Genomic DNA, 17,123 nt, shown 5'->3' on the forward strand with positions numbered 1-17,123 from the left:
CAAAGGCGTTTAGTGTGTCACAGATGGGTTTAAACTGATTTTTTCAGAAAATTTATAACATCTTGAATGTGTTTACAATTTTTATCGTCATATTGATGATGTAAATTTTACTATGTACCATTTGAATAAGTGTATTCGTATTAGATGATAAGCATAACTGTAATTGTTCTTTGTGAATTACAATATTTATTTTGGTCCGTTATGATATTTTTAATCATCATCCAACATTTTTTTTTTTCACGAACTGAATTATTTATATACAAATTTTTCATGATAATAAAATACCAAAAACTTAATTACTAAATTGATTTAGTGGAACTCAGAAATTTAACCTAAAACTTAATAAAATATTTTTGCATTTAGATGATTATAAAATGTTATTAATCAAATATAGACATTGCTTTCAATGATTCAGTCCAATTGGTTTTTGAATAAATTAAATCGAAAATAGTGTATTGTGTATTGTCATGAAATAAAACAATATTTATTATAATTTTTTGTTAGAAAATGTAAATTGCTAGTTTAAGTTTGAAATAGGCTGCTTATATAAATAAAGTTTTAAAAAACAAATTTTGTATTTATTTATTTAAATCTTAAGTAAAAGTTTAAGTAGTAGTTATAAATGATTTTATAATTATTTCGTCATAACATTAGGCTTATTTAATTTGATATTTAAATATTCTTTTGGTCAAATTGTGTTGACAAATAACATAGAATTACACAAATAGAATGATTTAGTCGTTGAAATAAAATGTATGCTAGCTGTAGTATGACGTCCTATACCGAAACAATTATGAATCTGTCACGTAGTAACTACCCAACGGAATATTGCAGCTATGACACGTGACTTCAGAAAATATTGCGAGCTCAGTAAAATCTCGGACGAATGATATGATACGCATTTTATATATTTATATATACAATAACATTCCAATATTACCAAGAGTTATATTTATTTGGACACGTGAATTGAAAAATCTTCTGCAGAAGATAAGACTAGTAGAAAACCGCGTGAAAACTCTCTTAAATGCCAACCTCAGTATCCTATAATACTAGAATGTTAGTATGGGGTGGGTGGGACACATTCGGTAGTCTCTAAAGCAATTGTCCTGCAAGCGGCGGATGTGAAGCCTCTGCAAAATGGCCGAGAGGCGCTGACCGGAAGCGGTGAACTCCTTCTTATATATATATTATATATATATATATATATATATATACATATATATGTATTATATTATCCGTTGGGGGAGCCCGGCGCACGTGTCCGGGGGCTAAAGTAGTAGCCCAGAGCTTTTGTAGGAAGGGATTGTTAGTGGTGATGCATGCGAGTGTATAATACCTTCTTTAAACGTAATTTATGCATTTCCCGGAGACGGTGACGATTGAAATTCCCGAGCAACGGTGCAATTAACCGTTTTAATGTATTATTATTATAACTATATATTATTGCTACCTAACCGGAAACAAACGACTAAGAGATACAATCGCTGTATAAATAACTCTCCTCCCATGTTTCATCACATGCAATGAGCGACCTAAGTTGCCAACTATGCTGACATCATCCACGTTGGCCCGATGGTTTACTGTAGGTTATTCTAATATTACATGTGTGTACGTAAGTTTGTGAGTGTGCGCGCGATCGTTAGTATGCGTCTATACACAATGAACCTAAAGACGACCTACAAAATCTCTATTGATCCTCAGTAAATCGGTGCGCGCAAGTCGATAACAATTTGCTCAAAGGAGATTTTTTCGAAGTTTTCTCATGATTAAATTTTGTATCGTATCAAAGCCATACAAAATTTATTAATTTGTTGTTCGAGCTTAATCGTCATTGAATTTTGAGTATAATATATGGCCAAACGGTTCACGAGATTTGGTAATTTAAAATTTGAGTGAAACTGAATAGATAGGTTTAAAAAAGATGAGTTTTTTAAGTTTTTACCTACACACTTTTTAGTGGAAAACATTTGCTTCAACGATCAAGCTCTCTATTTTTAAGATCGTATTTGATAGAAAATGTTATCTAGTTTATACTTTAAAGGGTCGAAAATAAAAAAAAAACAAAGTAGATACTTTTATTAGGAAATCAGAAAAAAAAAACAATATAAACAGTGAGGTAACGGAAATCTTTACGAAACATTAGATGAAATCTGTGTGGTTTATTTTTTAGTTGAAATTTAGAAATGAATAACACAATAGACTGAATTTTCACAAGCTATTTATCTACATAGTAGAATAATTTCTAGAAACGATTTAGTAGCAACATAATTTATTATGTTAGTTCAAATGTTTAAGCTATTTATTATAGACCTTTAAATATCCAATTGTGTTATTTTTTGTTTTTTAAATTAATGTTGCACGAAAATTAATAGGTTATTATTTTCACAATAAAAAATATAGTAAATATATGATCGAAATAATTATTTGTATACGTTTTAAGTTAAAATAGTTTTATAATTACATTTTTTTTTAAATTGTAGTGATTCAAAAAATTGTTTTGTTTAGGTACGAAAAATGTATGATATTACTATTTTCTATGCAAAATTAAATGCTTAAATTATTTTTAAATTGCCTGCTAGTTCTAGACTGTTTATACTTAGAAATTAAAGTCACACTATTATATGTTACATTGGGTACCTTTGTATTTATATATTATAAGTTTTATAGACATTTTTTTGCTAAAATTAGAGGAACCTATTAAATCAAAAATATTGCTAATAATAATTTAAGAATTAAAATATCACATCACATCATATTATAATGATATGATGTGAGATGAATTTTTTTTTTTTTGATACGATATGGTTCATTATTGAATTCAAATACTATTACAGTACCTATATTTGAAACCAATTTAACTGTGGATTGATTTCCGTGGGTTTTTAATTTTAGTTTTACCTATTATATGTTAGTTGAATAAAACCTAATTTATTTAATTTTTTACTGTGTTTAATAATTTAAAAGAATATAAAATAATAGATATTTAAGCATATTCAAAGCGGAACACGTCTTTTGAAACACTTGTTAATATTTTGAAAATGTCTGTCCATATTGTTATGTTTTGATTTTCTGTAGTTAGAATAATATAATATTAGTATCTAAACATAATATTCCAAGCACACAAATTTAATATTTTTCCAACCATAATTCATCAATATTTTACACCCTTTTATACTGCAATGTGTTTTGTACAACCATTATATAATATACTATTGAATAATAGAACGTATAATATTTATTAGGTTTAAAAATGTTATTTCAGCGATTAGTGGTTGGAATTTTTATAGTTATATAGTGTCTAAATATGGCATAATGTAATATTAACACGCAAGAACATTATGAATGGAAAAATAAAATACTCTATCGATTAAAAGGAAAATGCTGATATTTTTTTTCAATTTATTATGTTAGAACTTACACGTCACGCACATTATTTTATAAGCTATAAGCTATTTTTTATGAATGAATAAATACTGAAAAATTTATTAAAAAAATACAGTTTTCAATATTCATAAGAGTGAACATGTCAAATAAAAATAAAAATATTATAACAAAAATACTTATGTAATTATATAACAAAAATAAAAGTATTTTTTTTTAAGGGTTGTTTGTGTCTTTCTATAACTGGTTTGCGAAACAGTACATTAAAACTTAAAGATAATTTATAGACACAAATGTAAACAACGTAATTTATAATTTTTATCTCGTTACTTGTCTTTTATGCCAAATTCATAGGTCTTTTAGAATTTAATAATGCCTTAAGACTTATGTTGAAACGTGAGTGTAGTGGTATAGTAAATAAGTAGTCTGTTTTAGACAGAATACTATTATGTGGGTTTATTTTCATCAACATGCTTTCTCAGAATTCAGACCCTAATATTATGTTCGATAAAAGGTTATCTACAACTTCTAAAGCATCCCTTTCAAAACAATAGAACTGTTTATAATGAACTTGGGTTTGAGAGGTTGATTGTTACCATTAAATACCTTTTATTATGTTTTTTTTAAATAAAAACACTTGTTTCAATACATAAAATTGAGGAGTTACTGAATTTTATTGGAATATATTATTTTAAAAGTCATTGTACAGCTATTCTCGTCCCAGAAAATGTCCAAACTGCGTTTGAATTTTATTTATAAAATTCTAGAGAATAAACTAGATATAATGAATATCTGTAAGTATTACATTTGAAAGTGCGACTATACTAATTTAATCCAACATAAATTAGTATAAATGTTGGAAAGATGTATGTATAATATATTTAAGATTCACACAAAATAAAATGAAAATGATTTGAATGTGAGATGAATACATTTTTGAAAATCATACTTGGAGTGTAAATATTTATCCGAAAATACTGTAATATTGGTGAAAATTTCAGTCAATCCATTATATTATTATTATAACATCAATATGACAAAAACTTAAATTGCATAATCATTTGCAACATGTTATTTGGGATTTGAGATTTACAAATTAATTAAATCTAGTTTGAATTTTCATTCAACTGAACAGACACATGATTCCATATAATATAATAAACCTATGTTTTTTAGTCAATTTTCGAAGATAGATTAGAAGCTAATCGTATAGTTAATGGCTACAAAGAAATTACATTCTAGCAAACTTAAAACAAATTTCGTAAATATGCATCATCTAATAAAGATAACGAGAATAGTTATGGTTAATTTGAGTACAGTTTCTAATTTTAAATCAGAATACACTATACAAAAGGTGACAACAATTTACTAAAATATTACCTGCTAATATTCAAACTTTGCTAAAAATGAAATATTTCAATGTATATATCCACAACTTAAACTCAAATTTATTACATTGATATATAATTAACCTTATGAATGTATAGCCATTCATTTTAACATAAATCATAGTTTATTTTATTTTTAAAATCTGATTTCAATTCAAAGGAAACTAATTTTAACTATGATATTAACTTAACAAGCCGGTCATTAGTCAATCTTATACTATCGATGTGAATATTGTTTGATGGTTAAACTGACCAAGATTTGATACAGTCACTATACTAAAATATTCGTATCTAGTATCTAGTATATAGTATGTGTGTGTGTGTGTTGTTTGTAGGTTTTTAAGTGGGTAAAGTTGTAACACGTGTTTGTGTATATGTGCCAAGGATATGTTGCTAAAATCCCCGGATGGTCACCCATCTGGTAGCTATCAACTACGGCCGGTACGTACGCTTAGTGCGTTTCCGCAGATTGAGCATACGACCGCGTTTCACCAAGCCACAATTAATATTAATTATTATTATGTATACAGTACACTGTAGTGTACATGAAATATACAGTTTAATTATTAAGACTTGGACTTCTTAACCAGTCACAAATTAATTTTAAATCATAATTTTTAAATCACTATTATTAACTATCATATTGTATATATACATTTATTTGATGTTTTTAAAATGACTTTACGTCAAAATGGTAGTATTGAAATTATTCTATTGCAAAATATTTATGGTTAAAATAGTGATGACTGATTAATATTTATCTTGATAAACCTACAACATAATCTGTGTGTGTGTGTGTGTGTGTGTGTGTGTGTGTCATGTACTTTACTAGTGTCAAAGGTGGCAATAGATTTTTTTTTGTTTTATAAAAATGCTGTTAGCATTTAGAATTAAAAATCTAAAAATTCTCATAATTTGGTTTAAAAATATATATTCCCAAATATTCCTACAAGACCATAATTTGAGTTAATTTACCTTCGGTAATGAAGTTAACTATAAATAAATACAAATAATTATATTCTCAGCATTAGAAATTCTAAATAGGCTTTAAAAAGCAGAGTTTTATTGCTATATAAATCTGTTCGTAGAATATCTGGAGCTCAAAAGATGAAGTCCAGGTGCAGAATAAAAGATTTTTTTTTTGTATTTAGAATAAAATTAAGTTTAAATCAAAAGTTGCGATATCTATTCCAAAAAAAAATTAAACAGAGATTAAGAGATTTTTTTAAAGACAATTTTACATAATATTTTGAATTGATTTATTTATATCAAGTTTAAAATATTAAAAATACACATTAAATACACTTAAAAGTGTAACCTTTTTGTTTCTTTTTTTCAAGCTGTATTTACTGAACAGAAATATTTTCAACCATAATTTTATTAATATAGACGTAAAACAATTTTTCGTGATAATATATAGATAATTGATTTTGAGGATAATCAATTTAAATTGAGTACCCCAAAAATATAAAATAACATAATTAAGTTTAACTTATTGAAAAAAAAACAAAATTCTTATAACCAGACATTTTTGTAAGATATTTTTTTTTCAACTTCAGTTTATATCCATCAATTTAATTAGTTTTCTCGGTATAAGTAGAGAAAAATAAAAAGTTGTTCTTGACGATATTACTATTAGGTGAAGTAAAATATTATATATTATTATATTTAAAATATTTTGGAATTGGAGTAGAGTGTGTTAGTTATTCGATTTGAAATTGTTTCGATTTTATTAATGATTTAATTTCATATGTAGTATAATACATTAAAAATTAAACCAACTTTAAAATAGGTAGGTTACATTTAAATTTAATATTTATATTATTTTAATGTAAAGATTAAAAAAATAATCTCAAAAATATTTATACCTAGGTATTTAAATAAAAAATATTTATTATTAAAAAAAATTTGTTGTGTAAATACCTACTATAGAATTTTAATAACTTATAATACTTATTAAACAAAATTAAAATATTTATAATAATATAAACAATCACACAGGATTCATGAATTTATATGCAATGTAATTATATAATAAAAATATATTTTTATATTCTCAGTTTATTTTTTATTTATTTTTTATTATTAATTTAGCAGATTTATTATCATCCCAAGAGTTCACGAAAATAATTAATCATCAGTGTAACGATAAAAATCATTTATGTAAAACTATAAAATATGAAAAATGCACTTTCGATTTATTAAAAACGATGACTTTGATTATGTAAGCCATTACAAAAATGAAAAATCAGCGATTAAAACTGTCCAGAAATGAATGGGATATTTTTTTTTACTTAGTGTTAGATTTTTAATTATCCATCCTCTCCTACCCCTTGCTCAATCGTAATGTCTAACTTCAGGCCTGAGACAGTAATACATGAAGTATTTTCTTAATATTTTAAAATAACAAATTAAAATCGTTTTGAATTTAATATGAAATCCCACGTTCTTAGTCAAGCGAGTATTCTACGAGGTGGTAACGCACTAAAATACCAACTTGATAGAAATCTTAGTCTATCGCACAAAAAATTATTATTCATATAGGTCAAAATTATATTGCATGGGTAAATTGCATTCGAAACATAACATCTTACAAAAGAGATTGATGATACCATATATTATACACTTGATTATATTCATAATAGGACTTCCTATTTTACTCTCACTTAATTTTGCTCCACAGCATGGCATATATAACCTATACGAGCTGGATATGGTCCAAATTGAAAATTAACGTTTCATAATTAATTAAAACATAATTATTTATTAATGTTTTGGGCAACTCCAAATGTGAGTTATAATAAATGTATAACTGAAATTGTAGGATATTGTATTTATTCTATTCGCTGAGATAATAACATATCAGTATAAATAAATTACACGTAATGGACTTTATTTTATTGTGTTGGTATGAATTGCATTAAAATAAATTAAAATAATATGTACAAATAGTAAATAACAATATATGATGTGTTATTTATTCCTCGGATATTATAAATAAAGGATCTTATAAGGTGTATTATGAAATTTGAGATACGCAAATACAATAATTTTAATAAGATAAAATAATATGTTATATACAATAGTTTTTTTTTTTATTATTATTATTATAAAATATACAATCTGTAATTGGTATTTATAATAGGTTATTTTTATGATTTTTAATTATTATGTACAAATCGTGGTGACGTGATAAAAGAGGGTACCCAGTGATACTACTTCAGACATGATGTGTCTGGTATATATTTAATTTTGACTAATTAATGTATTCTAATTGTCTTTAGGTATTTAGTAGGTCTTGTGGCCATTTTCATTTGAGGCGGTGGATTGGATTATCTGGGAGTTAGAGGGAGGAGTGGTTAGAGATGAGAAGGTTTGGATGATAAATAGTATTTTTATGAAGTTTTTGTAGTGATTTGACGCAATCCCAGAGATAGTTGGAATTTTCAATTCATCGTGTATAGTGAGATTACTGACATACGAGGGAGAGGTGGTTAAGAGTCAGAGATTTATGGATTGAAAGGTTTAGAATTTATTCAAGTTTAAGTTGTTAGAGGTTCCCTAAATCTATATGCAATAGGTCATTGCCGGTCGAATAATTTGTTTATACAGTATATGAGAAGTTTGTTTTTAAGAGAGAGATTAGAACGCTGGAGCTGTTTGAATTTATGGAGTTTTAGATTGAAGGAAGATCTTTTGTTTTTTATATGGGTTGCCCAAGTTAATCTTTTGTCTAGGTGCAGTCCAAGATATTTTACATAGTTTTGTGTTTGAATTAATTTGTTATTTAGTATTATAGGTTGACTGTTTTTATGAACAAGACTTAATGTAATGAGAGTTGATTTATTTTCGTTAATTTGTATTCTCCATTTGTGAAACCAGTGTTGTAGGATTATAAGATGTTCTTGAAGATGGTTTGTGGCAGTTTGAAGATATTTATTGGAAGGCAGAATTGTGGTATTGTCGGCAAAGATAGCTAGAGTAGAACTATTTGAGTGTGGTATATCGGAGGTAAAAAGATTATATAGGGTAGGAGCGAGAATGATGCCTTGAGGAACCTTAGCATTTTTTATAGGGCGAGTTGACGGAAGTTCGTCTTTACAGCGAACACGGAATCTTCTATTCAAAATAAAGGATTTGATAGTAAGTAATAGAGGTGCAGGAAGAAAACGAATTTTGTATAGCAGAATTTTATGCCAGACTCGATCAAAGGCTTCAGTCACGTATGGAAATACAGCAGTGTAGTAGTGTATATTTTCTAAGATAAATGCAATATTAACAACGATTCGGTGTATTTGATTTTGATATAGGGCAGAATGATTGTTATACAATAGTTACTGTTCAAAATATGTATAGTTAGAACATATTATTAATATCGCCGTCAAAATGGCATAAAATATTTAAAACATCTAGTGAACCACGTTATATCAGATATATATATTATTAATAATACCTTTTTAATAACATTATGTAGGTAATTAAAAGTAGCTAGATACATAATATATGATGTAAATACAAGATACAGCGAAGTATTATCAGAATTTCACTAGCCATCTGACTTAACTAAAGAAATATTTTGCCGTAAAAATAATAATACAGCTCTCACAAAAAGTTATATTGCCTCAACAGGCAGAGATTAATGATATTATGCTCCTCGAAACGCATAATTCATCTATGTGATTTTTCAATTTTATTTATGGTTTTCACACATCCCACACCACGACCCTCTTGCTATACTCTGATTAAGTACATGCACACGCGTTATGTTCACTATTAATCGCGATTATCTAACGTTGTCGTTGCTTTTATAACACAATCGATTTGAGTAAAATAAAACAACGATTTAACTGATATGGGTTTTTGTTTTGTGTCCATTAGGGACGCAAAAGTGTTCGTTACATACGCGCTGGCTCATCCAAGCTACACGTGGCTAGGCTATAGGGTGGTAAAATAATGATTAATTATTTAAGCATCGTCAAAACGGCAATGGATTACACCACAAAATGATAAACAAGGTGAATGTTGGAAGAAAGTAAAGGAACGTTTAATACACTCACACATCTTCTTCTTTGAAAACAAGCACCATAAAACAATAACTGATGTGGCTGTGGAAATACTACACTGAAGTTCACGATTCATACATAGATATAATAACATATACATATATGTAATATAATCACATACAGCTTTCTAGTGTACTATACACGTGTTTATATAATATTATTTCATATAATTATACAGGAGGATTAGTTTATCGAGCGCCAACAAACACGCACATACTTCTATGACCGGGAAATAAAATATGTTTTTAATTGATTACTTCAAATTTCAAACATTTTTATTTTAAATGGAATCAGTGATTAGCAATATCCATCTATATCACTGCAAATATTCATATTTAACATGACGAACGGGATAAGGGGGTAATAGCCCACTCCAGTTCCGGAGAATTGGGAATACTCGATTTTAAATTGGTTAATGATAGACAGTCAAAAACAGTGGAGAACTCAAGGTACTACTTCCCAGGTACGAGTTTTCTATATCCTTGACTATATACGCATGATATTTGTTTATGGTTCCCATAACCATGAATCACCCTGTATTGGACTATATGCACATTATAATGATATAAATCACTCTATGAATTAAACATATTATAATACTATGTGTACCTATGTGGACAATTGTTGAAACAACCCACTGACGGTGGTGGCTAATAATGATCAATGTGCTCGTAGATGTATTGTGATTATCGAAGGGAAGTGCATAGGATTTATACGGTCGAAAACCCAAAGATAATGTTTTGCCAAAATTCTCTATTATAGAGTACCGGTACAAAATTACATTTGAACGTGTATTTAGTCGCTTCTGACGAAATACGAGATGATATACCGAATTTAAATATGAACACGCACGCGGGAGCTTGCCAACCCACGTACACACACACACTAAGTAATGCGCATTGAGAGCGCATCTATCGACGAAACGTCAGTTAATGTCCCTATCCAAATTATTAAGTGTATTTTTTTATCGTTTTCAGGAAACATTTATATAATTTTTTTATCAGTATTTTGATAATTTATTGGATAATATATAATATTTTAGTGTACCTATAGTAAGATATTACGGCCAAAATTTTATCTTAGGAGCATGGTCTTGAGCCATAGATACTATTTTATTGTAATGTTATACCATCGAATACAACTATATAATAAAGTACAATGTATTTGCCGTCGACATTCAACTATCATTATCTGTAATGGTAAGTATGGAGTTTGCGATGAACATATACAACGCGTTAGTACTTTAACAAAATGCTGAACAATAGAGATTCGTTTAACAGTAATATTATATGTTATTAATAAAAATAAAAATAAAACACTTATTAAAATGACTCGTTTATTATATATAAATGAAGTAGGTACAATGAATAGATTATCATGAAAAGAAAAAACCATTAAAAAAATATTAACACGTCTTGACGATTTACAATAATATGTGAAAGAATATAATTTATATTAATTCATGAATTTATGATTGGAAACTTGAAATATTAATGTCCATTAATCAGTGTTAGAAAAACAAAGATTTCTTTGCCAGTCTTTTTTAATGATTAATTAAAAGTTATATTGAAAATGGCTGAATATTGAGTGGTAATTTGTATACCTACTTTGTAGATACTATGGCGCCGAGCATAGATGAAATGCGTGTTTAGCCTTTATCATGTTAACGATCATAATCTCATGTAAATGATAAATAATAATGGACAAATGCTTATCTCAATAATAAAATCTAAAAAGAAAAAAAGGTAAACCTATAATACTAATTGTGACTAATGGCCTTTGTTGCTGATGTCAAATATGAATATTAAAAAAAAAAATGTGTATCTTTAAATCATTCTACATTGATAATATAACACAATTGTATTTTAAAAATTTTTTTTTCCGTTTTATTTTATCTTTTCCTGTTTTGTTGTTATGGCTAGTCTTATTGGTGGTAACGCGCTGTCCATCTATGATATGTCTATTGTTTCAAGTACATTTTTGTATAACATATTGTATAATGTTTATAAATTCATATGAATATTTGAAGTTAGTGTAAAATTTAATTTTGTTACTATCGATTCACTGGTATGTTATTATTTAGATTGATGTTCAATTTTTGATAATTTATTAAAATTTGATGTTTAAAACAAAACTAATAAAAACATGGAATTTCAAATTTCAAAATACATAAATACGTAATTAAATTTGTAAAATATATAGTATTAACCTACAATATGAGGTTCACGCACCTATTTTGACATAAACTTATAATATTAAATATTAAAAAAAAAAGCGGGTAAGTCGTGGATGTCGCTCTGCTGTACAGTAGGTTACTGTAATGGATGGGATTAAATTTGAATGCAATGATAGGTATATCATTGTATACGAAAAACGATTCTGAACGGAGACGGTTTATCTGTCTAGAATATATTATAGATTACTAAAAATTTTCAAATCTTAGATTTAAAAAGAAAATATTTTATGAATTTCTTGCTTAAAATAATTTGCGAATTTTCGTGATTTTTACGTATGTTGTCAAAATTAAAATTTAAATGCTTGTAAAATTTAATTTATTGTAAACTCTTTTTATTATTAATATTAATTGTTTTGATACTTTATATATATTCTGTTTCACATTTACTCATTGTGCCTAAGGTATAGATTGTAAATTTCTTTTAAAAAAAAAAAAAAAAAAAAAATGCTTGTAAAAAAAAAATGTGAATATTCATTTCTTTTATTTTTCAACTGCTATTGTAAAAATATATTAGGAGCCTTGTATAAAATTTTCAAATCTTAGATATAAAAGAAAAATACTTTTTGAATTTCTAATTTAAAATAATTTGAGAATTTTCGTGATTTTTATGTATTTTGTCAAAATTCAAACTTCGAATGCATTTAAAAAATATTATTCATTTATATTTATTTTATTTTTCAACTGCTATTGTAAAAATATGATAGGAGCCTTGTATTAAATTTTCAAATCTTAGATTTAAAAAGAAAAACTTTTATGAATTTCTATCTAAGATAATTTGAACATTGCCGTAATTTTTACGTATTTAGTCAAAATTTGAATTTTAAATGCTTATAAAAAAAATTTGTGACTACGCATTTCTTTTATTATTCAACTGCTATTGTAAAAATATGATAGGAGCCTTGTATTAAATTTTCAAATCTTAGATCAAAAAAGAAAAATTTTTATGAATTTCTATCTAAGATAATTTGAACATTGCCGTAATTTTTACGTATTAAGTCAATATTTGAACTTCAAATGCTAATAAAAAAAATTGTGCCTATGTATTTTAATAATTTTTTGATTACTATAAGAATAACTTATGAGGAACTTTGTATTCAATTTTCAAGTATTTTGATAGGGCCAAAAAAAATTTATCGACCCTTCCAAAAAAATTCTCAAAAAAAGTGTAAATTTCAGTGGTCTATAAATAACTCAAAAAAAGTCAAAAATTTTTGAAAATTAAACTGTATATAGAGAACACTAACATAAACATTTGGTGAAAATTTCAAGTATTTAAAGTGATTATTTTTTGAATTACAATCATATAAAAAAATCGATTTGGTCAAAAACTGATTTTGCGTAAAAATTCCCGTTTTTCTGTCATTTTTTGTTTTGTTTTTCTCGATTTTTTTGAAAACTGTTGGAAAATGTTTACTTTTGACCTTTATAATGCACCAAGGATCTTCAATTTTACATCGGAAACCACCCCCAAAGTTTGAAATCGAAGTATTATTTTGACTAGTTATGCTGTACACAGACACAAAAAAAAAAAAAAAAAAAAAAACACACATCATTGTAAAATCAATACATTCATCACTTCGTTCAGAATCTAAAAAGCGGGAAAGTCGTAGATGTCGCTCTGCTTTACAGTAGGTTACAAATAGGTTACTTTGATGGATGGAATTAAATTTGAATTCAATGATATTATACCATTGTATACGATGATAAATGAAAGAGAAGATCTTGACATTTCAATTACCAGCGAAGAACTGGAAAACGCTATAGGAAATATGAAAGATCATAAAGCAGTAGATCTGTATGATATATTCGCAAAAGAAATTCGCTATTTTGGACAAACAAAAAAAACATGGATACTTAACCTTTTCAATAACATTCGAATAACATAAAAAATACTTAAGATTTGGAGGAAAACCAAAATAATCACACTTCCAAAACCTGGAGAAACCCTTAGAGAACCAAAACATTTTAGACTTATTTCATTATTGTGTTATATGTAGAAAATTTTCGAAAGAGTTATACTCAATAGACTAATCACATTTGTGGATGAAAATTTAATACCACAACAGGTAGGATTTCGACCTGGCAAATCATGCATAGGACAGATGTTCAACCTAACCCAGACAATAGAAAGCGGTTACGAAGCAAAGAAAATCACATGTGTAGTTTTCATAGATCTAACAGCTGCCCATGACTCGATAAATCATAGAATAATGACATACAAGTTGTATAAAATTACACTTGATTTCTGTTTCGTTAAACTAGTAGAAACTTTACTAAGTAATAGGAGGTTTTTTGTAAGTCATAACGAAAAAAAAAACAGCAGACGGAGAAAGTCTAAAAATGATATCTACCGCAGGGCAGTATACTAGCACCAACAATGTTCAATATATACACCAATCAATAAACTATTAAATATATATGTTGACGATACCGCTGTTGCAGTACTAGACACGAGTTTTGAAACAGTGGAAAAAAAGATAACTATGACACTTAAGAAGTCGGTACTTATTACCAAAGAAATCACTTACGACCAAACCCAGCGAAAACCCAAATATGCTTCTTCCATCTGAGGAATAGGGAAGCAAACCGCCAATTAAATGCAATTTGGGACGATATAGAACTCGAGAATATCCAACATCCCAAATATTTAGGAATAACCCTGGATAGGTCCTTAACATACCAAGCTCATTGTGTGCTTTGAGCTAAAGAAAAATATATCGCCACGAAACGGACTGTTATGAAAACTAACGGGGAGCTGCCATATACATTAAGAACTACTGCGATGGCTATAAGTATGCCTATCAACATATGCCCACTCAAACCAAATCGATGTCACACTGAATGAAACGTGCTGACTGGTGACAGGTTGTCTAAGTAATTCCAAAGTTGAAGAAATGTATGTACTTGATGGAATTGCACCACCAGCAATCAGGAGGGCAGTTCAAGCAGATTGGGAGAGGAGAAAAATGACGAAAGATGATAGGCATTCAATGCATGGAATTGAAGTAAACAATTTCCGGATAAAATCAAGAAACAGTTTCCTAAAAAAAACGAAATGCTTAACAACAACTAAGGAACAGGAAAGAGTTATGCAATAGACAAGCCAAATTAGAGATAAAAGATGGGTCCTCAGCGAAGCGTTACCATCAGGTTAATAGAGGTAATCAATTAGAATAGCCCATTTATTTTTATCTATTTGTTTGTATTTTATATATTTTATATTTATGGTTATAATAATATATAATATGTGTTCATTTTAAAATTTTGAATATTATATAGGTTGTTCAATACAATAGACAAGCGTATTTGAATTTATATTTAATTCGTTTTAAAGAATATTTCTTATAACATAATTGCATATTTATTGTTATTCGCAAAACAAATATTATTTACTTTTTTGGACATACTTAAGAAATAATATTGTTTACTGCACTTTGCAGTTGTGTAAATCATCGTTTACTCTTCCCTTCTATTAGAAAGTTTTAATTTTTAGTGCTTTTGTAAAAAAATATGAAAACGAATCTTAATAATTAAGAAGTTTATAAACAAAATGAACCATGTGAACGTACTCATCTAGAAAAAAAAAATTAAAATATTGCCAAATCCCAAAATATGAGTAGGTAATAAAAATAAAACCAAATTTTTTTTTAATTAATTAAAAATGTAATAACCATCATATTAATATAATGAATTATTTATGTTTATCGATACCAGAGAAATGTATATTTATAATAATAGACTTTTGATGAGAGTGGAAGTGCTTAAGTACATTGGTAGTTGGGAGTGTTGAGATACCCAATTTTCCAGTTATCAGTTAGTTATCTCTTCAAATTTTTAAACAAATTATTAATATATTATGTGAATCTGATTGCTTAAAATTTAGTAAAAATGTCTTGCCTATTTACGCTTATGCTGTGAAAAATGATTTAATTTGCAATGTATTGAGTATCATTTAAATACAATATAATATATTTACTACACGGACATCCAATCCAATCTCCAATTAGCTGACAACTTCCATGAAACACTTGGTCCTGATCTAGCCAATATTGAAAAAATATTAAAATATTTTAAATCTGCCAATTTATATAATCATACATGATACTATACTAATTTAAAACATGATAACCCTTTTAAGGAAATAATCTATGTTGTTGTGGTTTATCTAAATAAAAAACAAATATATATGTGTACGAGTATGTTCTTAATTTAAATTATCAACAAATTTATCACAGTGTGTTTTGTAAACGTTGAACTATAAAGAAATCTTATAGAAACTGATACAGACTGTAGGTACACTTATTTAAAAACTGGTACTAAATATTATTTTACTTTCCTTTTTTTTTTTCTATAATTATTATACTTGACATGGTTGATAAAAGCTTTGTGAACAATATTTTAAATTTTTAAAACCACAAATTATACACTATAACGGTACACAATTTTTCTTAAGTTCAACATAAATTTGATTAATTTGTTACTGTTGACATTTATTATGTAATAAGAAAAACAGAATATTTGTTTAAACATAATAATAAATTGCATTATACTAACATTTATTTATTTACATTCTTCATAAGAAATGTGTTAATAAAATATAGTACTGTAATAGTAGAACAATGTTTTATAATGAATACGTACACCATGTCAAAAACGATTTGTGTTTAATTTTTATTATTATTATTATTAACAATGCATATCCGAAACCAATATTAAAATATAACCTTCTTTTCAACATTGGTATTTGACCTTTTTATACAATGTATAATATATGCATAAGTAAATATATTTGTAGTACTTGTACCAAAAAAAAAATATTTTTAATTTCTATTAAAGCTTATTTTAATTTAATTTATATCAAATTATATATTTATGATGTTTCATAGACTACTCTACTGTACTTAGTTGATTAACATATTTTGTTTTGATAACAGTACGTTTTGGGTTAGCATTATGTTTTTAGTTTTTCATGTAAATACATAAAGGATATCAAGTGCATATATTTATAATAGGAGTAGGTACTAGGTACTGTTATCTTATTATTTTATATTA

At 26.9% G+C, this 17,123-nt stretch overlaps 1 protein-coding gene across 4 annotated transcripts in view; it reads left to right on the forward strand.

The window, feature by feature from the left end:
• LOC107165282 (prolyl endopeptidase FAP-like) overlaps window positions 1–17,123 on the forward strand; it is a 277,903-nt gene that overhangs the window by 192,404 nt on the left and 68,376 nt on the right. The window lies entirely within an intron of this gene.

The sequence above is a fragment of the Diuraphis noxia genome, unplaced genomic scaffold, assembly GCF_037042655.1.
Source record: "Diuraphis noxia isolate RWA-SAM2 unplaced genomic scaffold, SU_Dnox_SAM2 contig0002, whole genome shotgun sequence".
In the NCBI taxonomy this organism is placed as follows: domain Eukaryota; kingdom Metazoa; phylum Arthropoda; class Insecta; order Hemiptera; family Aphididae; genus Diuraphis; species Diuraphis noxia.